This window comes from Eschrichtius robustus, chromosome 5, assembly GCF_028021215.1.
Source record: "Eschrichtius robustus isolate mEscRob2 chromosome 5, mEscRob2.pri, whole genome shotgun sequence".
Taxonomy (NCBI): Eukaryota; Metazoa; Chordata; class Mammalia; order Artiodactyla; family Eschrichtiidae; genus Eschrichtius; species Eschrichtius robustus.
Genome location: NC_090828.1, coordinates 5,668,584 through 5,695,614, shown reverse-complemented (window position 1 = coordinate 5,695,614; position 27,031 = coordinate 5,668,584). Strand labels below are relative to the sequence as shown.

The 27,031-nt window shown below is 53.4% G+C and overlaps 1 protein-coding gene across 3 annotated transcripts in view; it reads left to right on the top strand.

The window, feature by feature from the left end:
• Positions 1–27,031, top strand: part of SH3BP4 (SH3 domain binding protein 4) — a 91,209-nt gene that overhangs the window by 19,358 nt on the left and 44,820 nt on the right. Inside the window, exon 2 of one of the 3 annotated variants that reach the window (XM_068544184.1) lies at positions 17,074–17,149. The exons of the other annotated variants lie outside the window; for them this stretch is intronic. The gene's annotated coding sequence lies outside the window, so the exon portion shown is untranslated. The remainder of the gene's footprint in view (positions 1–17,073; positions 17,150–27,031) is intronic. 3 annotated transcript variants of the gene reach the window in all.

Below are 27,031 nucleotides of genomic sequence, written 5' to 3'. Positions count from 1 at the left end.
TCTGTTGCTTGTTTTATAATAAATAGAAAAGCTTGTATTTTTTGCCCTTCTGGCTGGCAATGGATGTAGGGGGATCTTTCAGCGGAGAAGGAGGGAGGGGCCTGGAGAAGGGGGTTCATAGAGGCCAGGCCAGGTGACCAAGGTCAACATCATCAGTATTAAGTCCTGTTGACAGTACATGCCCTTGATACGGTGTGATGAGGGTACTTCACCTCTGCCCCCTTCCTCCCCCGAATCCACAAACCTAGTCTCACCATGAAAAAAACCATCAGACACATTCCAGCTGAGGGGCACTTACAAAGTACCTGCCGGGTCCTGCTCAAAACTGTCAAGGTCGTTGAAAACAAAGAGCCTCTATGGAATTGTCACAGCCCAGAGGAGCCTCAGGAGACAGGGCTGAATGTCATGTGGTGCTTGGATGGGGTCCTGGAGCAGAAGAAGGACATGAGGGAGAAACTAAGGGAATCTGAACAAGGAACGGACTTTCGATCGTAATAACGTGTCATCCTCATTCGTTGGCGAACGGGCTGTCCTAGTGCACGATTTAATCATGGGGGAATTAGATGTTGGTTGGCGTATGGGAACGCCCTGTGCTATCTTTTCTATAAATCTAAACCTATTCTGAAAGAAAGTTTATTTTAGAAAAGAGACGAAACAGCGGCAGGGAAGGCCAGTGGGTGGCAGGGATTCCCTGGCGCGGCTCTCAGGCCAGGGATGGGCCTCTGCTCTTGCATCTGCTTTGTGCAGAAACCGCAGGTGGTGTCCGGAGGGCGCCCTGCAGTGCCGGCCAGTGGTACCGGCCGCCCCCTGCCAGGGAGAAGCCCCGGCCTCCACACCCGGGCTAGTAGCTGCCTTTTCTGCCAAGCATGGTGCCCAGTCCCCTCCAGGTCAGGCCACGGCGTGTCTCTTCCGGCCAGCGTGTTCTTTGTTCTCTCCTGGACCAGACTTTGAACGGTGAGCTGCTCTCCCGGCCAGCGAGGAAGCCGGCTTCCAAACACAAACACAGGTCATCTCTGCCAGGTGAACTTGAGAAAGGCAGCAGAGCAGTGGGGACAATGGGCCTGCTTATAAACTGCTCTCAAATTCAGAATGTGGAGCATTAGGCTGGCGGTGGGAGTTGCGGTGGTGACCGAGGGTCCCGCTAATCCTGTTAGCGGATCAGGGGTTGATGCACGGAAAATGGCATGAGATGGTGAGACCATCTCTGCTCCGAAGATGGCTGATTAAAGTATGCACGGCTGCATCGAGGCATCGGCTCCTTTAGGTACTTTCTGCTGATGCGGTGAGTCAGGGCTCAGGGAATAAGCACTGTTACACGCCCAGCACTGGGAAAGTCACTGAGCGCACGTGCACACGCGTACACACGCACGCAGGCACAGGGCCCCTGCACTGGAGCTTGTAATCTTCTTAGGCCAGAAGGCTTTCCTAGAGGACCGAGCTCCAGGATGGCGTGGGGACAAATGTCCATCTCCAGCTGGTCCTGCCGTCCTCCGGCCAGTCTTACGTGCCCAGGAATCGCCCGGGACAGGGGCATTCCTGACCAGCTCCCGAGTGATAGGGAGGAGGTGGCCGGCCTGGGGACCGCACTCTGAGTGGCAGAGGCTCAGTCTGGGCTGGTGGGGGGTGACTTCTGGAAGGAGTGGGGCTCATGCTTCTCCTTGGGGGCTGGGACTGAAATTTTTTCAGGTGGATAAATCGGGAGGTAAGCCTGAACGTGAGTACAGGGATGAGATTCAGCTGGCAAGCGACAAGGGCGTGGCAGGTGGGAGAGCAGGAGAGATGGCAGCCGTCCTGGGTGGCCCTTGTGTGCACACGTGGTCCCTCATCGGAGAGTAAAACCGCGAGCACCTAGGTAGTGTCGGCCCCGAGGACCCCGAGCTGTTCTAAGCGCTTCACATGTGCCGTTCACTCCCCACAGCAGCCTGCGAGTTGGATGTCCGTTTGGATGCCGTTTTTGCGCCTTTTTATTTATTTATTTTAATTAATTTTTTTGGCGGGGGGGGGGTGGGCCGTGCCGTGCAGCATGAAGGATCTTAGTTCCCTGATCAGGGATCGAACTCGTGCCCCCTGCAGTGGAAGCGCGGAATCCTAACCACTGGACCGTCATTCCCCAGCCGTTCCTGGAAGAAACTCCTCCAGATTCCTTACATGCTTAGGGTGTGCTGTGAAAACACCTTTTCTGGTCTTTTCAGCTCTTCAGGGCGAGCAGGCTGTGCAGCTTGTGGAGGGTTTTCTACAGAGAGCCTGACTTTTCGGTACTGAATGTTCCCTGTGTCTCTGCCGGCTATGGGACAGGAACCCCAGGAGCAGGGTGGCGGCCTTGCCGTGGTCCTCAGGGGCTTTGCTCTCACGGCCAAGAGCAGCTTCACCTCCCTTCCTCACTCCATCTGGAAGCGCTTTGTCACTCATTCATTCAACAAGTATTTGAGAGCCCGCTGCGTCCAGGGGTGTAGGCGGTGGGCAAAGGACAGGGCTCCCGGCACAGTCCGCTTTCCGTCCGTGGGCAGCAGGGACCAGATACCCTTTCCCTGCACCCCACGACACCCCAGGCCCAGCTGGCGTGCACTTGGCCGTGTGTGCTCACCGAACAGAGTCACCCTGCACGCAGACCTCTGGCTGGGCTCCTTCCCTGCTGCAGGCTGCAGTCTCGCCCATCAGCCCGCGTAGAAAGTTCTTTTGTTCCATGATATTGCCATGATTGAATCCATGCCGCAGCCAAACAGGATGTGGTCTGGGTCACTCCCAACTTCCAGCAATCGAAGGTTCTTGTTTTCTGCTGCCTGGAGAGGGACAAACCCCACAGTCACAGGGCACTTCAGGGCCCTGGGTGGGGAGCCCTGGATTAATGAAGAGCCCAGCTCAGCAGCGTCTGGGACCTGCACCTTTAATTGCAGGGGAGGGAGCGGGAAGAGGTGGGGCGAATTCTGAGAGTCATAATCCAGCCCAGGAGGACACGGCTTCCAGGTGAAGCTGGAGGCCTGTGAGTTTGGTTTGGGAGGAGGATTTCTGGGTGGGGCCCTACTTCAGGTCACAGCTGGTCTGTTTCTCTGCAGGGCGAGGTGAACGGGAAGCAGTGGCTCAATCCCCAGCCCTGCAGTGATACCCCTATTCCATGGGGTATCAGGGGCCAAGCCATGTGGTCCCTAAATCTTGAATAGATACAAATAAAACTTAAATATCTGAGATGAATAGCAAATGCAGAAACAGGGAACACTCGTATAGACTGGGATAGCCTCTACCAAGGCCAAGAAGTGGAACTTTACCCTTGACTTTGAAGTTCTGTTGCCTCTCCCCATCCCAACACCCTCTCACCTGCCCCCTTCCAAATGTGTTTTATCTGATATGCCATAGGTGTTCAAGGTAGTCCCTCCTGAATTTTGTGGTTGTCATTCCCTTGCTATTTATAGTTGTACAGCATACACGTACATCGTCTCCTCAAGCAATATCGTTTGTTTTTCACGTCTTCTCATTTATGTAAATGGAACCACACGCTATCTGTCTGTGGCTGGCCATCCCTAATGTGGCCCCCGTGATCCCCACCTGCAGGCATTCACAGCCTTGTGTCATCCTCCCCGGGATGTGGCCAGCCTAGCGACCTGCTTCTAACTGATGGAATTCATCCAAAGTGATGGGTGTCCCTGCCACGAACAGGATACATAAGATTATCACGTCCTTCTTGAGAACGGACTTTCTCTCTGGCTAGCTTTGGCGAAGCAAGCTTCCATATAGAGGGGCCCACATGGCAAGGAGCTGAGGCCCTCAGTCCAACAGCCAGCCAGGGACCGAGTGCTGCCATGAAGCATGGGAGTGTAGGAGGAGAGCCTTCCCCAGTCGAGCCTTCAGTGAGACCCCAGCCCGGCCCAGGCATTGACTGCAGCCTGAAGCAAAGGACCCAGCTAAGTCACACCTGGATTCCTGTTTGTGGTCTTTTGTTACCCAGCACTAGGTAACTGATAAACATCCTTCTGAGCGTTCCCTTCTGGCTCATGTGTTCGTGAGGTCCACAGCTGCAGTTCTCTGACACGGTTTTCCATGTGTACTAGACCTCAGTTTCCTTATTCCTTCTGCCCTTGGGGATCAGAGCTCTTTTCAGCGCTTTGCTGTTACAAGTCGCCTTTTCAGCATAGCATCTCTATACCCATCTATGGGACAAATCTGGCTATGGGATGGAGGGTGTCCCCTTCACGTCCCACCAACCACATTCCAGGTCATTCATGTTGTTCCACATCCTCACCAGCCCTCCATCCCTGATGTTGTCTGACTGTTCATTTTGGGAGGAGGTCTGATGGAGGTGAGAGGGCTTTTAATTTACGCTTTCTTCATTATCAGCCATAAAGTAATGTTTATTGGCTGCTCCAGTTTCTTCTGATCTGAAGATCGTTTTCATGGTTTTTCCTATTTTTCTTACCGTATTGTAGTTCTTTGAATTTTCTGGAGAATAAGCCTTTCTTGGCTGTGAGCATTGCAGATATTGCCTCCCAGTTTACTTGCCCACACGGGCTTCAGAAATCCAATGAGGCACTTCCCGAATCCTGTCCTGGGCGATAATTTGCAGAACTGTTTTCCAGGCGTTTCCAGTTCTGGCCCATGGGTCCTTGGTCTTGGCCAAGGCATCGTGCCTGGGAGATTAGGTCCCACTTACCGTAATTATTTGTTGCTGCCTTCCCAAGGCGTCTCTCGCTTTCTGTTCCCCTCTTGGCTCACCCTCTGGTCTGGGAGTGCTTTCCTGCTCAAATTGCTTGCTTTAGTCGCTTAGTCATTTTTGGAGAAAATCTGAGTCAGCGCTGGACCTCGGGCTGGTGCGGGGTGCACCCCTCCCTGCCCTGCAGCTTTAAATCTGCATTTCACTGTGGCCCCTGGAGGTGGGTGTTTTACTAAAGGAATGCGGGGTCTGGGGAGCCTGGGCCCAGCGTGTTTAGAAAGAATGCATTCCTGGAGGAAGTTAAAATTAGAAAAAGCGGCTACACTTCCTGCCATTCAGCCGCAGTAGGCTGGTGTTTGTTTGCACAAGGATTCTTCTGGTAACAATCTGGGGTCGGTTTCTGGTGGAATGTGAGGTGAAGTCATGATTTTCGAGATGGAGGTGATCCGTTTCCATGGCAATCTTTGTTGTCAGAGTCACGGCTTTGTTTGTGGATTCTTGTAGAATTATGCCGGCATGAAAAAATATTCTTGAAACGACTCCTTTTTATAGCTAGCAAGAAAGGTTTTCTTGTTTGAGAAAGCTCTTTAATGGGAAGTTGATACCGTGGAGTGCATCTCTTTGTCAGTGAGCTCTGCAAGGAGCGGACCTGGACCCATGGGGGCTTGGCTCACCCTGCCCCCTCCCAGGGGGGCCACCTCCCACCTCTCCCCTTGAGGCTGGACTTCTTGGGGAGCCCCCTCTGATTGGCACAGCCTGGGGGCCCACCCTCGCACCGCCCTTCCTCCAGGTTTAGCAAGTAAAAATGTACTACATCCCAGTATGTTTGACTATTTGGGACATACTTAGCGTAATAAAATTATTTGTTGTGTATCTGAAATTCAAATTTAACTGGGTGTCCTGGATTTTATCTGGAGGCCTTAACACCCCACCTCTCACCCCCGGCGATACTTTGTGGTCCTCGGTCTTGGTCTCTCTTGGTCTCTCCCAGATGAGGAGGGATGTCGCCTGCTCTTGGCTGGCTGGTGGCACCTGTTTCTTTTCCAGGGTTGTCCCTTTTGTGTTTGGACGCTTCTTCGTGCCGGCGCTGGGCTGGTCGCTCTCCCCTGCTGGGGTAAAGCTTGCGGTCAGGTGGTCATGGATCGTGCTGTGCCCAGTTTATGGATGGAGAGCATGCTTGAGGGCTCGAGTAGCTCATAAACTTCAGAGTCCTCCTACTTTGTCACCCGAAGCCCAGAGGCTGGAAGGCACAGGAGAGATGGAACGTCATCTTCCCTGGAGAACAGAAGTGCTCTTCAGAGGCTCACACCCAGGGAAGCAGAGGCATCACAAGCTCACCTGCACCGCACTGCCCGGAAGTGCCGTCCCTTAACGGGAGGAGGCGGCGTGCGTGCCACCGAGACCTGGAATCACGGGTCTCTTTGTGGGAGCCCTGGCTAGCCACTGGGCCTTGAAGGAGGAGGTGGGATGTGTGTGTAGGAGTTTTCTGGTGGGTGGCTGATCTGGCCGGAGTGAAGGGAATTGGCAGTGGGCGCTAAGGAGGCTGGTGGGATGGGGCCAAGCTGGGGGGAGCTTGAGCTGGGGCAGAGAAGCCTGGCCCCCAGGTGGGGTGGTGGCAGGAGGGAGAAGGGCACTTTGTGTTCATGGGTAGGGAAATAATCGCCGAAGGTGAGGGAGCTGGAGGATGGATGGTGTAGGTGCAGCTGGGACCATCCGGGAGATAGCTGATCATTTGCTCCAAAACTGGGATGCAGATCACAGGTACCTGGGGGACTTTTCTTTTATGTGCAGGCAACAGGTACTGCTAATAGAGCGTCTCACCTCGTGCTCCGTGCAGGGGCTGGGATGCAACATTGAGTCAGGAGGGTGGATTCCAGCCCATGGACCCTACTGATGAGCTTGTGAAAGATACAGATGCTGATTCCTTGAGGGGATTCTGTAGCAATTTACTGAGTGTGTGCTGTGTTCCAGGTGGTTCCGGAGGTACAGCATGGAGTCCTTGCCTTCGAGGAGCATTTTCTCTGGTGGAAGAGAAAGGAAATAAACAGATGATAAACAAAGAATGTTGGGAGTGATCCCTGAAGCCAGGTGGAGGCATGGGCGGAAAAGCTGTGCTGTTTTGAGAGGGTGTGTAGTAGGCTGAATAATGGCCCCGCAGGAATAGTCACATGCTAATTCCCAGAACCTGTGAATGTGACTTTAGATGGCAAAAAGGACTTGGCAGGTGTGATAATTTAAGGATCTTGAGACGGAGAGATTACCCCGCATATCCGGAGGGGCCCTGAATGTAATGTAATGACCAGTGTCACTTTATGAGAGAGGCGGAGGGAGATGTGATTACGGAGTAGAAGGCCATGTGATGATGGAGACAGAGGCAGAGTGATGGGCTTTGAAGATGGAGGAAGGGGCCACACGCTGGGAATCCAGGGGGCTGCTGGGATGCCAGCAGGGAAACGGATTCTCCCTTTAGAGCCTCCACAAGGCACCAGACCCAGCAATGCCTTGACTTTCGCCCAGTGAAACTGGTTTCAGATTTCTGGCCTCCAGACTGTAAGAATAAATTGGTTTTAAGCCCCCGAGTTTGTGGCAGTTTGTAACAGCAGCCTAGGAAAGTTAACACAGAAGCCTGGGGATTTGAAGAGGTGGCATTCGAGCAGAGCCCTAGGTGTAGGTGACCGAAGGTCCTAACTCATGATGCTTTCAGAAGGTGGGGGTGGGCTTCCCTGCTGACCTGTGGGCTGGGACCACGGGGCCTTAACCGGGATACAGGCCCAGCTTAGAGTCAGAAGTTCCTTGGGAACCATGAGCTCTGACGGCCTCCAGCCTGGACCTGAGTGAGCCGCAGTGCATTTATATGTTTTTAATGTAAAAATGTCAGTCGGGATATAAATACCCTTTGCTTTTCTCCAGTTTTAGCTGAGTGTAAGTGTATCTTATTAATGGAACCAAATATTTCCTTGGCTTTCTAAATCGGGAATTTCTAACAGGACAAAATAGCCCACCGGCTTTGACCAGAAATGACCGGGAATGTGCGCGCACATCACTCAGCCGGGCTCGTGTCTTGACCAGAAGGCCCCCGGTGGCCTAGTGCCAGCTTGACGTTTGCCGTCTGTTCTCGTTTGGGACCCTCGAGTGCAGAGCCGGAGGCGAGGACTTGGGGGAGAGGTGGTCCCCAGAAGCAGGAAAGGGACGCAGGAGGGCGACATGAGGAAGTTGGGGAAGCATGTGCAGGGTGAGTGACTGCCGAGCTCGTGGTCCCCGTGACTGCTGGGGACCCTCCCGAGGAACCTTGGCATCGTCCCTCTGGAGGACGGGCTGTCCCGGGGAGCGTGTCCCTGCAGGCTGAGTGAGGGCTGTGGGCCTGGCTGCTGTGGAGGGCTGGTAGCCGCCCATTTGGAGGGTATCTTGACAGCACAGCGAGGGGGTAACTGATTGCACACAAATCCAGTACGGTGTGGCCTCCACGAAATCCAGAATTGACTGTTCCCTGTGGATCGTGAGAAAGGCAGGTATTTCAGCCCCATCCAGCGAGAGCTGAGACAGCCACCAAGGTCTGTCCTCACGACTGTCAGTCACCAGCAAAGCACACGGTGTTCAGACGATCATTGGAGAAATTTCAGATGTGTGTGGGGAGTGATGGGGACCCAGAGGTACCGAGCACCTCTCCCGTGGAAGGACTTTTGACCCCTGTGTGTAGCATCCTCTCTTGATACCTGTTTGGAGCCCGGTCAGCCCAGGTGGTACCTTCTCCGTGTCCCAGGAACCCCTTCTCCATCCAGGGGTTCTCTCTCCATCTAGTTCTGTACTCACACCAGCAGCTTTATGTCCTGGCATTTTCTGTTTTCAGCCTCGTCTTTTATTTAGGTACTTGCTTTCTCTTAAACTTCCATTCTAGAGCGCAGGACCCACGTGTTGTATTTATGTTGTCCGTCCCTCTGTAGCTTGCAAGGAACAGAGCCGAGTGAGGATTTGGGAGATGACGGAGGGATCTGTCGACGCTCTAATCTCATGTCCCTCAAAGCCAAATGCACACCAGCCAGGAGAGCTTGAACTGTGTTTAAAGTTGTGTTATCCTTTTACACCACCGGTTGGTGGTTGCTTGTGACGAAGGTAAGAATAAGTAGATATGCAGAGCAGTCACTGGGAGGAGAGACTCATCATAGAGCTTCAGATGGCTCTGGCGGGGAGTGAGGGATGGTAAACACAACCCACCTTTCATGTCGCATAACTACCTGGGCTGGAGGGTTCTGACCAGGACCTGATTCCACACTTGCTCACTCGTTCCAGCCTGTAGTTAGGAGCTGGGGGATCGGAGAGAAATGACCCCATGGAGCTGTGCCCTTTGCCCAGCCTTGCTGGTGGTGGGGAATTGTGGTCACCCAACCCTGTGTCCACTAATGCACGCATCCGCCCAAATGCCCACCACTCCAGTGGACAGCCGGCCATTGAAATGGCTTCTTCAGGTTGGCTTTTTTTTTTTTAACTTTTTTGGGGAAGATTGCATTTTTTTAAAAAGTCTCATTCAAAAAGTAGGATATTCCGAGGCTGGGGACCGCCTTGTATTTCTGGATAGCATTGTACTTATCTCAAAGAAGTGATTAAGAAACTGAGGATTCACTTTGGGGGAAAAAATAAAAATACAGAATGGTCCTCTAATAACCAGAGTCAGGTCGTGGGCTTCAGAAAATGTTTGTTGCAGTGATTCTGTTTCTGACCCAGTTTCTACATGTCTTTGAGAGTAGGACTTGTTATCTAAAAGTAGGGGGTGGTCTGTGATTTTTGCAATACGTAGCAGATTAACGAATTACAAATCGTTCGATGCTCTTATAAAGTAGGTATTCCACCCTTTCTCCACCGCTTCGGCTAGGTTTATGGAACTGAAATGAGCCCTCTTTGCAAAGCTCAGCGGGGAAGGGGCCTCTCGGGGGCCTTATTCTGGGTGAGTCGGGCGTGGAGGGGAATTTGGGTCAGCTGGAATGGTCCGCTAGGGTGGCTCCAGCTGCGTTTTCCCCCTCCTGCCTCTTTCACAGTTGCTGAGGTGAGAGGTTGCCCGGGTGAAGGTCCCCAGGAAGAAGAATCCAAGAGGTCAGAGGGTGGGTGGTCCTCATTGCGACAGCTCTGCCCCAGCTCTGCCCGAGGTCAGGAGGGGTGAGCCAGCAGGAGGGCAGCTTTGAGGAAGGAGATAGCTGCGGGGATTCTGGCAGAAAGGGACCAGCGCTGGATACCATGTGTGCAGGGGCCGAGGCTGCCACTCACACCAGGCCGGGTAATTCCCCGCCCCGCCCGGCGCCGAGGAACAAGGGTACACATCCCGGGGTCACACGTTCAGGGGCCGAGCCGGGATTTGAGGCCCTGTTCAAACAGAGCCTGAGCTTCCACCACGGACTTGTCCCAGGATTTTCAGCCTCTTCTACGTTTGTCGGGAGGCTCTTTGCTCTGTGCCATCTCCCAGGACTGGCATAGAAACTCCCTTCCTGTGGTTCATAAACATCAGGCAGGATATTGCACTTCTTCCTACTTTAGTAGACTTGGGAAGGGGGTGTGTGGTTGTAATTGCTGTCTTGGAAGAAGGAAAGAAGGAAGGCCGTTCAGTGTTGGAACCCAGGCCGGCATTTTATAACCTCACGTGGAGACACCTGGTCTGACTGCTTTGTCTTCTTCTTTTTTAATATTTTCTTTTTTTATTTTTTGGCCAAGCCACGTGACATGTGGGATCCTAGTTCCCTGATCAGGGATCGAACCTGCGCCTCCTACATGGAAAGCACAGAGTCTTAACCGCTGGACTGCCAGGGAAGTCCCTGCAATCTCCTCTTTCTGCCTTTGTTTTCTCTGCACTTGACTGTTAGTCTGTTCATCAAGGTCACGGGGGCTGCTCTGCACCGGGGGTTATGATCCCAGCTTCCCATTTCTTGACCTCGGTCAGTCATTGAAGCCCTGTTGAACCTCAGTTCCCTCGTCTGCTGAAAAGGACACAGTGATGCCGGCCTTGCCCACCTCCAACCACCCGGAGGCCAGCTGGAGAAGCACCTTGTCAGCTACTGTGCATGATGTCAGTGGTTTTCGCAGTGTGGTCGGGGGACCAGCTGCACCAGCATCACCTGGGTGCAAGTTAGAGATGCGTATTCGCAGACCCGGCTCAGGCCTCGGTGGGTGGTGGAGACCGGCAGTCTGGGTTTGAACAAACCCTCCAGGTGAGTCTGATACGTGCCCATGTTTGAGAACCACTGCTTTATTCACATGTAAGAAGTTAAGTTCTCAGCCATTTATGCCATAAGCATTTTGCGAGTTTTCCACTATGTATGTGGCTTAAATCTCTGAACTTTTATGTTTCAAAGAAGAGAAAGGCAGGGTCCCTGCCCTCAAGGTGGTCCATAGGCTAGTAGAAAAGAAGGAGAAAGTATACTCTCACGTGATACGGAGAAAAAAGATGATAAAGTAGGAAAACAGAGAGAAAAGAGTAATCTCTCGCATGATATGGGAGAGCCCTTTTACACTTGAGGAAACCAAGGCCCAGAGTCAACTTAGGTCATGGAGCAGAGGTCATCAGGCCAGTGAAGGGCGGCGCTGACCTGTGAGCCCACAGGTCTGACTGGGGACCATCTCAGAAGCCTCCGTTTCCAGGCTGCCTTCCTTCAGGTGGTAGCTCCCACACCCAGCCCCGGGCTGGTGCCGGCTCCCCGATTTTTCAAAGGAGCAGGTTACGGTCAGAATCAAAAACCTAGGACTCCCCCCGGAAGCACTCCCTCATCAGTTTTTAAGTGGTGATCATCAAGACATTGTATTTAAGCCTCCAGCCCCGCTGGGAGCCCAGAACTGTGACCTGGGTCAGATTGTAAAAGTCCCTAAGTCATTGGTCAGTGAGTAGAAAAAGTTAGTCTAAGCCTGGAAGAAATAGAATTTTTTTTTTTTTTTAATGGAAAAAGCCAGTGTCCGTGGATCTTCCAGTCTTCCAGTATGGGGTGAAGGTCTTTCTCTGAGTGTGGGTTTCATGGCTGTGTCTGGCATGGACCACAGCCTAGTACATCCTCTTGATTCCCCATTTAAAGTCAAGTGACAACACAAAGGCTGGCGAAGCCGTCTGAGTCCAGAGTTCTTCTGGAGTTTTATTGTTTTTTTCCTTAAATGTTTAACGTGGTCTAGTTTGCCAGCCTGTTTTTAAGCGATTCCCCATTATTGAGTCTTTTACAAAATATTCCACCTGACCAGTCCTGGAAGCTGCTCATCTCACATAATTATTTATGTGATAATTAAATCCATTAAAATGTCCATAACAAGGCCCACCAGCTCCATCCAGTGGGAGCAGAAGCCTAAAGGAGGAGGAGAAGGCAGCCTTCTGGCCACAGGTGTGGGCGTCCACATACCTGAGAGGGAGTGGGCACAGGTCACACACAGGGGCCTCCACCCTCTTCCCCGCCCCGCCAGGGAGGAAGGATGCTCAGAAACGCTGGCCACGGACAATGAACTAAACCCCACCCACTTGATACCATGTCAGGCGCCAGGTGGGAACCCACAGATGCACAGGGTGAAACCACTGTGGACGTCTGGTTGATGTGTGTCTCAATAATCCCCCTTTTGTGCTTCATGTTTAATATTGGTTTCATACACGAGAGAGGAAAGGATATTCCTTACCGCACCATCTATACCGTTTGAAATGTTATGAAATTTTAGGAGAGGTAGGTGAACCAGTTCCGTATTCTGTGTAAGAAGATTCTGCCCCATAGATCACGCACGATTTCACTTGGCTGCATCACCCACCTCGTACCTAAATACTGTTTCAGTGAACAGTTTTACTAGTGTTTATTTTGTTAGCATTAAATACAAAGGTCAGTCTGCAGAAGCGTGATTTTTCTCAGTTTTGTCCATTGGTTGCCTTGTAGTTTCTTCCATAAACAGTGAAAAACCGAGGGTGAAGTCCACGGCCAGGCCACAGGACCCCGATGCGCCTTGGGCACCCCTTGCGAAGGGACCGGACAATGGTGCTAACCTGCGCTCAGGGCTGGGGGCCGGGAACCCTCCTCACTCGAGGTTGGAGCCAGCTCCAGGAAACAGTTCCCAGTGCATGAAGTTTACCTTTGGGCCATTCCTGTTTCCGTATGGAGACACACCTCCCATTGTTTGCCTCCCCTTCCCTCTTGCCGTCCCAGATCCTGTCTGCTACCTGGCCAGCCCTCCGCCATTCGGCTATGCGCCGTGGGTGCTGTCCACCTCCCTGTGGCTTGAGCCGACCCCGGCCTGGCCCTCTGCCCCGTGGCCTGTGTAGGGCGGTGTAGACCAGGGGTCGGCACACTTCTACTGTAAAAGGCCAGGCAGTAAGTATGTCGGCTTTGTGGCCCCTCGGGTCTCTGCAGCAGCTACTTTTGTGTGTCATTGACACACAAAAGAACCACAGACAAACCGTAAAGGAACGACGGGTGTGCCTGTGTTCAGTAAAATTATATTTCTGGACACTGCGACCTGAATTTCATATAATTCTTATGTCATGAGATAGTCTTTTGATTTTCCCCTCCAACTGTTGAAAACTATTCTTCATTCACGGGCAGACACGTGTCTGTTCTTCATTCTTCAGACACGTGTCGGGCTGGGTTTGGCTCTGCTTTGTGCTTTAGCGCTGCTACTTTGGTGTTTCCAGGTGTGGTGGGTCAGGGGTGGGCGAGAACCGAGCCCTGCAGCGGAGAAATCCCTGTCTAGCTATTGTCAGGTGCTGGATGTAAAGGATCCTTTGGCTGGTGGATCCGTCTGTCTCCATCGTGACGGTTGGAAACCTGAGGAAAAAGCTTCCTGGTTTTCCAGTTTCCCCCAAAGCACCCTGGAAACGCTTCCCCTCCAGCTTTGAAGAACTGTGCTGGGCGTCTGCATGGATATAGGGCCACTGAGCACATACTGGGATTGTAGGAACAAAGCACGCAGGTGTGGGTGTTCAGTGACATCAAAGGACCACGTAGGTCCTGCCCCGAGAGGCTTGGTCCTGCAGCACGGACGGCTCTTGCGGGGTTAACACAGGCCAAGCTGTAGGTCGAGGTGGATCCGAGGTTACAGAGCATTTTTGAATCTGTCACTTTCAGCTCTGAAGACAGGCAGCGTGGTGAGAATTCCTAATCCCGTTTTGCAGATAGGTTGTATTAGTTTGCCAGGGTGCTGTAACAAAGGACCACAAGCTGGGGGGCTTAAACAACGGAAATTTATTGTCTCACAGTTCTGGAGGCTGGAACTCTAAGACTGAGTGTCCGCAGGGTTGGTTCCTTCTGAAGCTGTCCCAGAGAAGCTGTCCCAGGCCTCTCTCCGGCTTCTGGTGGTTTGCTGGCAACCCTTGGCTTGTAGAAGCATCACCCTGACCCCTGCCTTCATCTCTATGTGGAGTTTTCCCTGTGTGTGTATCTGCCTCCAAATTTCCCCCTTTGTAAAGACACCGGTCATACTGGGTTTAGAGTCAATGACCTCATGACCTCATTATAACTTGATTACCTCTTTAAAGACCCTTTCTCCAAATACGGTCACATTCTGAGGGTCTGGGGGTTAGGGCTTCAACATAGGCATGGGCTGGGGGGCATAATTTCATTCATGACATAGGGCAAGTGGAGAGAATGGCTGAGTGTCTTGTTGGGGCCTGTCCTGGGGTGAGAATTGAAGGCAGGGCCGTCATCTCTGTCTTTGTTGGAATAGAGTCTACTGTCTAAGTTTCTTGAATCTCTAAGTTTACCTACCAAGCTTTCCAGACTTCCTCAGGTAGGATTAACTCTGTAGCTACATCGTCAGCCGAGATTGTAAGCTGTGGCTAAAACAGCTACTAAGTGATGCGTGAGGGCGACCTCAGTGCTGTTCTCACTGGACTGTACTCGTGCTCGGAGGCTCTGGAAGACAGCAGAGTCTTCTCAGCATTGCTGTTTACAGCTCTGTGGTTCTCGGAGATTTCCCCCAAACTTCGGCTAATGAAAGCACTGATGTGTCTGGAAACAAACCAGAAAATCAGGGAATTAGGCATGTTCTACACTCCAGAGCTTTGGGCTAACCTGGTCCACACACACTAAGTCCCGTGTTTTCTTTTGGGGGCCGTGGGGACTGATGGGCCCCCTGGTGACTGGGCGGCTCCTTCTTTGGCCGAAGGACCACGCCCCTCTCCTGTCAGGAAAGCTGGTCTTTGTGCAGAAACCTGGGGCTTCCAGAGGGGTAGAGCCTGGAGCTGGGGAGGTGGAAAGGGGCCAGCTGGTCCTGTTCACCTAATCCCCCCCACCCTGGACCTCATCGGCATGACTGTTCACGGCCAGAGTTGTGAACACCGAGTGGGTAGAGGGCTCCAGGTGTGCACTTGTACCTGCCCATGGCCCATCCAGGAACCTGCCAGGATCCATTTGAGGAAATAGAGCTCGGCTTCAGGGCCGTTGGGCTGTAAACAGAAGCTCTGTACCCAGGAGCCTGCTGGAGTAGACAAGAGAAAAGCCCAGTGGCTCCCTTAGGCCCTTCGCCCCAAGTGCTGAGCGGCCCGGCGCCTAAAGCCGCGGTGAATGAGGATGCTGCAAATGGACAGTGAGGGGAGGTATCCTTCTCTCTCCATAAAGACCTGGTGGCCGTCTGCTCTGGTTCCGCAGAGTGTGCAGTTACTCTGTGTCTGGGAGATGGGCTTTAGCGTGAGCGGTAACGTGGATGCCAGAGGTCAAGGCCGTTAGCCGCACGGAGATGCTCTTTGCAGGGAAACCCCGTGGCCTCGCCAGCCCCCAACCACTTCTTGCCCTTCCTGAAGGGCCTGCAGATGGACCCATGCAGGGGTCAGAGGCCCAGCAGTGTGGGCCCCTGGTCGGGATGTAGGGTAGAAAGTCCCATCCCCCAGCCTAGATACGGGGGCTTTGGGGTTTATAAAGGAAAGGGGACATCCAAGTATTTAGGCTGGTATAGTGACTTGAAAAAAAAAAAGGGGGGTGTTTTCAGTGCCTCCGCCCCCTAATACAATGAGGTTCTCACCTGCTCTGTCTTGACAGTCTTTGGGGTCCTGCGGGCCATCTGATGATACCCCGAGGTCCTTGGACCCGAGAGCAGCATGGCGGACGCATCCAAAATCCGCGTGATGGGTGGACGGCGGCCTCTGAGTCCTGAGCATTCTCCCCCATCCCCGCATTTTCTCATCTTCTCAGGATCTAAATCTTTTGTCACATTTAAATATATATTTCCTCGGTCGTTGCTGCCTTTTTCGTAGCGTTCATCGATCTCACTGGAGTTTTTGCTTTTGCCTTTGTGGTTTCACACGTTGCTTGTGCGCTTAGGTCTGTCTCTACCTCGAGAGTTAACTGTACACCTGCCGGCTTTTCTCTTTGCTTCTGGTTGATTTCCTTCCGTGCCTCCCTCTCCCTCCCTCTGGGCTTTCTGTACATCTGGAATTCGTTTAACCGTGGAAGCCCCAGGGGGAAACGATGTTCTGAAGACCGGCCAGCTGCCCCGGCATCTCGGGGGATAATTCTTGCCCTCTGGTGACGCTCCTTGTAATTGCATGTGAATCATTTACGCAGCTGAGGGTCTGTCCTGGGCTGTCTGTTCCGGCGAGGACAGTGATTTAGGGAAGGTATCCAGGATGAAATTTCCTCCTGTTTCACAGTCTGGCCAGGTGCAGCGTTCCTGTAAAGCTCGGAGCAGCTCTGTTACTGCCGTCCAGAACATCGAGGTGGCGGGGGGCTGCCATGCGGTGGTGGTACCTACAGTTCCACCATCCATCACCATCCTTGTTTAAGGAATCTGTCACAGACATGGCCTCCATGGTTACTTGTTAGTAACCGCCTCCTAAATGACCAGCAAGTGGGGAGGAAACCCCACTGCTGGGAAGGCATTGGGAATACATCTTTTGGGTTCAGCTGATAAGATCATTCTGTTGAGCCAACACTGCCCGTCTCTGCAGCAGAAGTAACAGCAGGTGAGAGAAGACGGTGCAGCATTCCGGGAGAAACAAGCAAAAAAAGGCCTTGTGGCAGGCTGGGCTCCCAGAAGCCAACGGTGACACAGATCACCATGCAGGTTTACTGTGACACCCTCTTGGGGTCGGCCCCCTTGGAAGGGACCGGGGGTTGGGGGCAGAGGGAAGCCCTTGGAGACCCCACAGACACTCCGGCCCTGGGACTGCACTTCCCATTTGTCCGGGTTGGGAGAGGGGTGGCGGGCATCCTTTCACCCCTTCATAGTTGCCCCAGGGCGGGGCCGTGACCCGGGGGGAGGAGTGCCTCTTTCCAGGAGGCAGTTCTAGGAAGCCGGCCACACTCCCAGCAGCCGGGATGCAAAGGGGTCCCGGTGCCCCATCCCAGCGATCCACTGCCGTCCTCACCTTCCCAATAAATGCAGTTTAGGACATAATCTGCTCTTGGCGTGGAAGAGTCTTGGAGGGAAGAGGTGGAAATGAGTTCTTCAGCTGAATGAGACTCTGAATCTCAGTCACATTTCCCTCTTTTGTCTGGTAGCATCTTCCTGCTCTGGACAGAAGGCCGGGTCCTGGGACTGGTCCTCTTGACGTCAGAGAGCTGGGCCCTGTTGCAGGTGAGTGCTGCAGACGGGGCATCTGATGAGCAGCCGGACCGGGGCCTGCCACATGGAGGCGGCTGTGTCAGCCCCGAGAGGCAGGCACAGACCCGTGTCGGGAGACGGGCCCCGCGTGCCTGCAGAGCCTCTCGGGAGGGAGAGGTCTCCTTCCCTGTGACCTTTCTCGGCCTTTCCCTGCTCTGCAGCCCTGTCTTCACATCCTCGTCAGCTCTCCGTGTCCCCACGTGGGAAGGTCAGATGTCGCCGGTGTGCCTGGCACCGGCGAGTTCCCAGAACAGCCCCTGGTTTCTGTTTACCTCCGCGACGTCCCTCTCTGCGGCCACCAATGGAATGTTCTCGCTCTCCCCAGAAACCAGCCGGGCAGCTTGTCCTCCTCCCCGACAGCACAGCCGGGGGACTGAGCCCAGGTTGGCTGTCCTGTGTGTTTACACAAAGGAGTTATTCTTAAAACCTAAGAGGTTCTGAGTTTCGTGAACAATGGGCACCAGTGACGAGGTGCGACGCATTTGGCTGTGTGGGTCTGGGAGAGGTTAGTCCTGGGAAGGAGGAGTGCGATGGCAGAAAATGTTAACAGGAAGCATTAGCCCGTGTTCGGGAGGAAGAACGGGAGGCATCCGGCAACTCCCAGCAGAAGGGAGAGTAAAGGGTGGCCGGGTAGAATGTTCTCGGATATTTTCTCGGCTGTTCTCGATCTTTATTCCTGCGGCTGGCAATACTAGTAGGAAAAACCATCGTTTGTAAAATCAGTTGAGTAAGATCATCTACAGAATATGGTGCAGGCTTCATGTGTTTAAAAAAAATGAGACTTTCCTCTCCAGGTGAAAGGAGTGGGTATAATTTAAAGGGGTCATTTGCAGACCCGGGGTGAAGAGGGGAGTTGAGAAGGAACGGCTCAGAGGCTGCTTCCTTTCAGGGTCAGGTTTGAATAATAAAAGCCGTTCCAAATAAGGTGCCTGAATTAGTGAAGGTTATTCTTTACATCATGTGCGCCTCCTGTTCACCTGGGGGAAGATGATTGGCTTTGGTTCAACTTTCTTCCCTCCCCACCTTTTATATCACATTTCTTTGTTTTCCAGTATCAGCCTGTGCTTTAGAACCGAAAGAATGTTTGGGGATGTTTGCAGGTTATGACCCGGGGGCTTTTAATGGTGAGTGAGGAATTCAGGAGTGTTCTGGTCCCAGGGTTAATCCTCACCCCACTGAGGTCTTAGAGACTTAAAATATTTCTGCCCAGGAAGCAGCCATCAGCAAGCCCTGGAGGCTGTGGTCTGTTTGGGTTGCAGTGAAACCCAGTGAAAGGCATCCACATTCCTCGCATTCTTTTGGACTGGCATTGGCCTGAATGCTGGGGTTTCTGAAGTCCAGCAAGCAAGTATGCAACTAGGTTCTTTTCTGTAGATAAACGTGATAGATGCCAGCGGTGGTGCGGCAGGGCTCCCTGCCTGACCCCCACAGGATCCCACCTCTGCGTTTGAATTGGGGGTCTGGTGCAGACCCCCTCCTGAGCAAAGCAGAAAAGGAGGTCAATGGGGCCCCGCCTAGGACCCCTCTCTGGCTCTGGCACTTCCCTGGGTGTCATTTACGTGGTTTGCTTTGTCCGGCACTGAGCCAGGATCCCCGGGGCAGCAGGACCTCTGGGAAGAGGAAACAGGAGGTTGAGACGGAGCCTTCCATCTCAAGGTGACCTGAAGCAGTGCCCGCTGTTCTCATCTTGTCATTAGGGGTTCCTGGGAGTCTGGAGGATCACCTCTGCTTGCCTTGGAGATGACAGACGGGCCCTGTGCGGAACTTAGGGGAGTGGGCATGTGTCTCCCAGCATTTAAAGAGACCACCCACTGGCTGTGGCCAAAATGGGATCTTGACATCTGGCCAATTTTTGTGGCTTTTTTCCCTCCAGAAACATAAATGCAGTGTTTCCTCTTTGCTTCTTAATATTCAAGATCTGATTTGTCTCAAGTTCATTGTGAGGCAGAGCTTCCCAGGGTTTTGCTGGTGCCTAATTGTGTGATTTGAATGTAATTCCACCTCTGTTATCGCTGTCAGGAATAGTGTATTGAAGGGCTGGTGGATGCTGCTATTCAAGGTGATGGACCAGGTGAGGGGGCAGGAAAGATGCCTGGCTCCAGTTCCCTTCACTTCAAGACCCCTGTGAGGGACCGGTGTAACCGGCAAATAGCAGCTTGGCCCGACAGCTCCTTGAGGGGTGTGCCAGCCAAGGAGGAGCCCTGTGGGGAAACGGAGGTCAAGGCTGGTCTCCCCACAGGAGAAGGAGCTCCCGTGGAAGCGGGAGCTCCAGCTTCCGCTCACCCCCCTCTGTCGTATCTCCTCCAGCCCAGGAACACTCCGTACGTCCTGCCCATTTTACAGACAAGAAGTGAGGCTCAGAGAGTGCCTCATTCAAGTTCAAGTTCAGAGAGTTATTAATAAGCCTGTTTGTGTGCCCCAAGCCATCCTTCCTTATTGGGAGGACACATGAGCTACGTGGGCCAGTATCCCCGAGTCCCACTCCGGCCAGTAGCTATCAACTGTGAGTCACAAACGTGAGCCACGTAGGTAATTTTTAGAGTAAAAATAAACAGATGGAATTGAAGTTTTTCTCTTAGAACTGTAAATTTATTTAAAATAGGATGCAGTTAGGAAGTGAGCTGGATGATCTCAAAGGCTAGTGCTGTCCAGCTGCCTGGACTTGTCTGCTCTTCCTGTTGGGGAACTCTGGCCAGGCACCGTCTGGACTATGTGTACAGTCACTGACAAATTCTTGCTCTGCAGGGGTTACTTTTCAGACTGGGGATCTCCACATTTTCTGACTGTGTGAGTTTGTTTTGTTTTTCTGATGTGAAATTCACATAGCATTCAATTAACCATTTAAAAGGGTACAGATTGATTGGCATTTAGTGCATTCACAGTGTTGTGTGACCACCACCTGTCTCTGGTCTCAAAACATTTTCATCACCCCAGAAGAAGACCGCCCTCCCCATTAAGTAACTACTACCATTGCCCTGTTGTCCCCATGCCCTGACCACCACTAATTGGTTTACTTTTGAGGTTTGAATTGGGGGCCAGTCTGTATGTAAGGGAGATCCTGGCTTTCAGGTGTCCTCGGGACAGAGCAACCAAGGCTGGCATCCCAGGCCTGCAGGGCCCCTCTGGCGGTGAGGTCTGACATCACAGTGGTCGGCAGGTGATCCACTGGGGGGATGGGGACCTGGCCACGCATCGCCTGAATGTAAGGCGGTGCTCAGCCTCTTTCAAAACCTCTGTATGAATAAGCCTCACGTAAGTGCTGCCTCATTAAATAAAGGCTGCAGTTGACTGTGAGTGAGGTCAGGTGCCACGGAGTGAAGCCTGGAGAATGCGGGCCGGTGAGAAACCCACACGCTCCCCCAGAAACGGCGTCTGCATCCTTACAGGCCTTGTGTTTTAGTCTCATCACCAGCCTGCCTTTTCACCCTTCTTAAAGCCAGGCGTGTCATGAGGACCGCTGAGACATTTTTAACATACTTGAGGCTCTGGAGATAAAAGAGGTGAGTCAAAGAAAGATTCCAGCGTTGTTTATTTCCAGAGCCTTCCATCTCGCTGAAACCTGCTTAGACTACAAAGAACTTCCCAATCTGATCAGAAAACCCCAGTTTCCCTGTCTCTGGCTGGAGTTTTCCCCTTTTGTTCATTATTTAAAGTTGACTGGGCCGACTGCAATTTAGGAAGGACAGAGTGACTGTATTTCATTCTTGGGTCAGAAAAATGTCTATGCAGAGAGCTTATCGCGTTGGTCTTTTCCAAGCAGAGACAAATTTCAATTAGGAGCACATAAGCATTTTGCATAAATTAATTTCCTTGGTCCTCGGTTTCCTCGTCTGTAAAGATGGAGCCAGTCTCAGAAGGTTCTCAGAGATAAAAAGGAATCGAATATGCAGTCAAACTTGCTCAAGAGAAAAAGTGGGAGGATTGTTGGAAAGATCCAGAGATCCAGCCCCCAGATCACAGAAGACCTGGGAACCGGGATTTGAGACGTGAAACTGCTCTTCAAGAATCGAATTGCATGTTCCCCTGTCACCCGGCCTCTGCTGCTCAGCCAGCGTGCACCTGGCCTAGGAATGGCCACCAGCCAAGGCCCAGCAGTCCTGTGTAGGATGTGCCCCTGGGCCGCTTTTGATTGTCTCAGCTCCCTGCTCTTAGAAGTGGGTTGGGCCCCACTGACCCTTTTGAGCTGGTCCTCAATTGCTGGGTCGGCAGGCAGACAGTGGATCGGTTCACCTGTACGTGGTATCTGTTGCTGACCCATCGGAGGGGACAGGGCCATGGGGTGTCCAGGCTGGGGGTGTGCCTGGGCCGGGCAGTGAAACTCCCAGGAGAATGAGGAGGCGTCTCGAGGGCTCAGTAGTTGCAGCACGCGGGCTTAGTTGCCCCTGTCGACCACCCGCACAACATCTCCGATTTTCAGGTCTGAATCAGAGCAAGCCCAGGTCGGCTACAATCAAAGGTGATTTTCATAAGCCAGGTCCTTCCCATTCTGTAAAAGAGCAAATATCATTGGGACTGAACAAAAAGCAACAGAAATAATAACCAGATAAAGGAAAGAAGAGTTTCATCTGGGCTTGGGCTGAATAATACTCTTGGTCAAGGGCAGACCTTCAGGCCCTCAGTCAGACCCAACACGGGCTTATCTCCCGGTCACCTTATCTCCAAGCCGGTCTTAGGCCTTCCTCCAAGTCAGGGGTTTCTGAGGGCAAAAATCATTTGAGGACTCTGATAAGGGCTATGGGCTTTCCCTTTAGAAAATCAGCTATACCTGTAAAGTTGTACCTATCATTTTGGGGTCTTGAGGACTCTCTAAATGGACCGACAGCTAGAGGTCCATAAGCCTCACGGGGACACACCTGTTACTGATAAAGATTGATTGTTCAGTGGGCCAAGGCCCAGACCATTGGGCTCCATCAGAGGACACCCCAGGGATCTCTAGATTTCCAACGGATTTAATGTAACTTGAGAACCGGGCCTCCATCTGCTTGGGCATAAATATTTGTCGTGAGGCAGGTTTGCATATGTCGCTAGGAAATACTTTGCTCTCTTTGGGATGCTAAGTTTTGGTAGACATTCTTCAGGGTACCACTCAAGAGTGGGCTTCAGAGTGAATCTCACTGAGCTCCCGTTGATGGGGTCCTGGCCACAGGGTGCGGCCTGGACTCTGAAACAAGCCTGTCCACATGCAGATCTCAGGCACTAAAGCTGGTGTGGCTCTGCCCACCGGCCCTCAGTGGTGCCTTAGTTTGCTCTTCTGCAGAATGGGGATGGGGGCTGCAGTTAGGGGAGGGCGGTGCCTTCACAGTTCGCTCCCGCGTCGTGGTGGAGAAGTGGATCTGGTGTAATGAAGCTGAACCCACGGGGTGGGGACAAGGGCCTGCAGGCTGGGAGGCCTGAGTCTCTGCATCCAGGTGGCTCCAGGCCCCCATCCTGTCCTCCCGCAGCTTGCTTTGGCTGCCCCAGTCTGTTCCCATTTTTGCTTAGTGAGTTTGAGTTGCGTGTTTAGAGTCCTAAACCCGCCCCGCCCCCACCCCACCCCACCCCCAGATTCCCCGCACCTGTCCCTACGGGGGATGCCTTGCTCTAGTGGGACCACAGTGCCTGGGGGCTCTGGATCAGCACCCTTGACCAGCGGCTGCCTCCTGGCCGTAACTGGGGTGCAGTTCGCCTTGATTCCTCCTGTTACGGCTTCTTCCCTTGGCTGGACCAGCCTCCCTCCTGACTAAGTGTAGGGGTTTTTTTCTCCATCCTTTAGTAGTGTACCCCGATTATAACAAAAATATATCTCAACGTATACAATTTTTTAAGTAAAGGTATCTTTTCAGACTGTTCTCCGGGCGCACACACGTTTTAGCCTGAATTGGGTTTCTGATGGGCACATTTTCGGGTGTCCCGATGTGGTGATACTTAGTATAGTCACGAAGTTGTACCACCACCACCTCTAGTTCCAAAGCCTTTTACCAACCCAACAGGAGACCTGGGAGCAGCCACGGGGCGTCCCTCCCCTCCCCAGCTACTGGCAGCCACTGACCTGCTTTCTGTCTCTCTTGATTTGCCTCTTCTGGGTATTTCTTATAAGCGGAACTGTACAATACGTGACTTTTTGTGACTGTCTTCTTCCATTTATCGTAGTGTGTTCAAGGTTCACCCACACTGCAGCATGTGTCAGAATGTCCTTCCTTTTCGCACTGGGTGATATTCACTGTATGGAGGGACCACGCTGTGTGGGTCCATTCATCCGTCGCTGGATGCTCGGGTTGTTTCTGCCTTTGGGCTGTTGTGAATAGCGCTGCTAGGATCCATCACACTGTGATGTTCTGACTTAATTTTAAGAGCCATCTTCTCTCATTTCCAAGTTCTTGTCGAGACCCCTAGTTTTAGACTCCAGCTCCCTGCCCCCACCAGCCCTGTCCCTCCGCCTGCACGCCTGTCCCTGGTATCTTACAGATCTCCAAGAGGCAGGGCTTGCCCTGGACTTGAAGTCACCCTTGGCATGGACTGGCTTGGGTCACTGTCATGCGGTGGCCGGTCTGGTGCTGTCCCCTGTGGATTCAGCCATCCGTGAGCTAACACGGCAGTGCCGGGAAGTGCTGCTTACTGAGTGAGGGGCGTCAACAGCAGGCCCAGGCCAGGCGTCTCTCCAGGTGTGGCCCCTCGGTCGCCTGCATCAGGACCGCAGGGAGGCTTGTTGCGAGAAAGCAGCCTCCTGGGCCTCGTCTGCAGTGGCTGCCTTGGGGCTGCCCCTCGTGCTCTTTCCACACCTGCGGGGGGATGGGGGTGTTGGCCCTGGGGTTCATCTGAAATCAGTGCATCAGGTGGGCTCCCTTGCCTCCAGTAGAAAGGCCGGGGGGTGAGGAGGTCGGGGGGAGGTTGGAGCAGCCCTTCCCTGTGTCCCCAGATTCCAGTACCTTCCTCCCCCTCCACCACCCCGCTGCTGTCGCTACCCCAGGGCATTCCTGCAACCTCCCACCTTGCTGTCATTGTACCTTTACTAAACTTGACTCAAATGATGCTAATCTAAGTGGCAGCTCAGCCTGTCTGTCCCTACCCAGTGAGAACCTCAAGGTGGGCCCAGGAACCTGTGTCCTGCGAGGGAGGGGTTTTGACCTCCGGGTGGGTGGGGAGCAGGCGGAGCCCCTGCAGCTGTCCAGCTCCAGCCCTCTGGCTCCGACCCTAATCCTGTCCTGGGCTGGCCGAGCGGGGGCACCCGAGAAAGCTGCCCTCTCTGTACTGGGAAGCCGTGCTGGGAGCCTGCTGTCTCTTCCTGCGGGGGGTGCGAAACAGAGAAAGGACGGCATGTGGGAGGGGGGCTCAGGCTCGCCCCCTCATCTCTTCCTGCTTTGTTCCCATAGGGAGCTGCTGCTTTGTTTCCTTTCTTTTTTCTTTTCCTTTGGGCCTGGGCATGTTCAGAAAACCTCATAAGGGCTACTTGCTGCTTCGGGGGTATCATACCTGACATTCCTAGGTTTTGATAAAGAATAGATCAACCGGAAACCTCTGGCGTAGCATTTTTATGGGAAACAAAGTATATTCTTTTTCGTTTTTAATGATTTGTAAGTGTAATACAAAAACCTTCCAGAAAGGAAACCAGCCGGACGGAGGCAGCCAGGACCACTGCATGCTCAGAACCATGGGTGTCACTCTGAGATGCCGCCCGGGGCTGCCGGCCTGGATTTCTGCTGGGCCCGTGTCCCCAGGAGGGCGTGAGCCCGTCCGAGGATGCGAGTGTTGGCCTGTGCTGCCGCGGGCCTCCAGCGCCACCCCTCCGTCCCGTGGCCCTGCCCGTGGACCCAGAGGGGCCGAGACAGGAGATGGTGGAGGAAGGCGCCAAGGGGGTCGGGCAGTGACAGCAGCGAATTGTCCACGTGGGATCCAGGTAGGATGAAGGTGTGGGGTCCACGCGGTATCTGTGTGTCCTAGGACAAGTTGCTTCTCCACATCTGCTTCGTTACCTCTACTCACCGGATCCGCTTTGGAGATTTAAATTAGTTGGTAAAGCCTGTAGCACAGGGCCTGGCCCAAGATAAAGGGTGTTATCTTCCTAGTTAGGATTCAAACGATTTCTGTTTTTGTAGGGTCAGGGTGGGCCTCGTACCTGAGAAATTGAGTAGGGGGTCCAGATGGCAGACAATCTGAAGGACGTGGGTGTCCAGGTGAGGCATGGGTAGTGCCCCAAAGAAGGCACGGAGGGGATGGGGCGCGGAGCCGGCCAGAGAGCAGGCGACGCCCGGAGTAGGGGCCAGTGGGGTGTGGCCTCAGGACCAAGTGGACCAAATCCTGCATGCACCCTGCTTTTGTAAATAAGGTTTTATTGGGACCCAGCCATGCACACTCACTGTCTGTGGCTGTCTTTGCCTTTCAGAGGCAGAGCTGAGTGGCTGGAGTTGAGGCCAAGTGGCCCACGAAGCCCGTGATCTTCCCTGTCTGGCCCTTTCCGGCAGTGGTGTCCCCAGGGGACATTGGCAGTGTCTGGAGACATTTTTGCTTGTCACAGCTGAGGTTGGGGGCAGCTACTGGCATCTAGGGGGTGGAGGCAAGTGTGCTGCTGGCCATCTGCAGTGCACAGGATGGGTCCCACAGCAAAACATGATCCGGCCCCAAATGTCAGTAGTGCCAACGTTGAGAAACGATGCTTTCCAGAAAAAAAAATATCTGTTTCAACTAGAGAACGGACTGGTTTGGGGGAGGTGGGCAGTGCTTTTGTTGGAATGGGGATGCAGGAAATGGGGCAGGCTCGGGTGGGAGAAGATGAGCCAGGCATGCTGGCCCTGAGGTCGCCATCCTGAGGGCGTGTGGGAGGTGCTGCAGAGATAGGGCTGCCAGGCAGACCAGGCTTTGGGCATCAGCAGAGACTAGGTGGTCCCATCCCCGCCCTGTTCCCTGGGGTGGCTAGGCCCCCTAAGGAGAACGCTCCAGGTGACAAAAGCAGAAGGGCAAGGATGGACGCGGGACATTGGACACTTGAAGGCAGACAGAGGAGGGGAAATCTCGGAAGGAAGGGGGAAGGACCAGCCATGCAGGTGGTGGGAAGACACCTGCAAGACAGGCTTCAAAGACCAGCTCAGAGAGGAAGGAGAGAGCCGTCACCCTGGGAGGCCATGGAGAGGTCAGTAGTTAGAAAGCCGCCCGGTGAGACACATGCAGGAAAACGCCCTCAGGACCTGGGGCTCCGGTGGCCTCATCACCAACCCCAGTGGGAACAGTGTGTCCAAGGCTTGGGGCAGGAGCCGCTTTGGGGGACGTGAGGGGAGGAGAGCAGCAGCCCGGGGGCCGTTGGGAGCCAGGGAGGATATTTGTAAGCAGAAAGGCACCAGCGCCAGCCAGCAAGGAGCCCTGGGCTCGAGCCAGCTGCTGGTTCTGTAGGAAAGGGAGCCCTGGTGCCGCCCGGGGCTCTGGTCCAAGCTGAGGCTCTGGGTGACAGAGGGCACAGCCTTCCTGCGGACCAGGAGGAGGAGGAAGGACGGGGCAGGGGGTGGCAGCAGGGAGAAGATGCCGCTAAGAATCCGTTAGACGGCTGGGTATGAATGGTGACAAAACAAAGCAGAGGATGGGAACGGTTGAGGAGGAGCCCCTTTCTACGGTGGGTAATTTTTTTCTTCCCCTGATCCTTTTTCTTACTCCCTGTATAAAATAATCATCCTCGGGCACTTTTTAGTTGGAGGCGAAAGGAAAGCTTCTCCGACTGCCCTCTGGCACCAGGTCACACTTTCTCCCTGGCCAAGGGCCTCTCCTGTGTCACCCTCAGAACTGGAAGGAAATCAGCTGATTATCAAAAGGACAGGGACCTGGATTCCAGGGCCTCTGGTGAACTCACCCTCCCCGCAGGAAACCTGTCGGGTCGGTTGGATTCCATTTCAT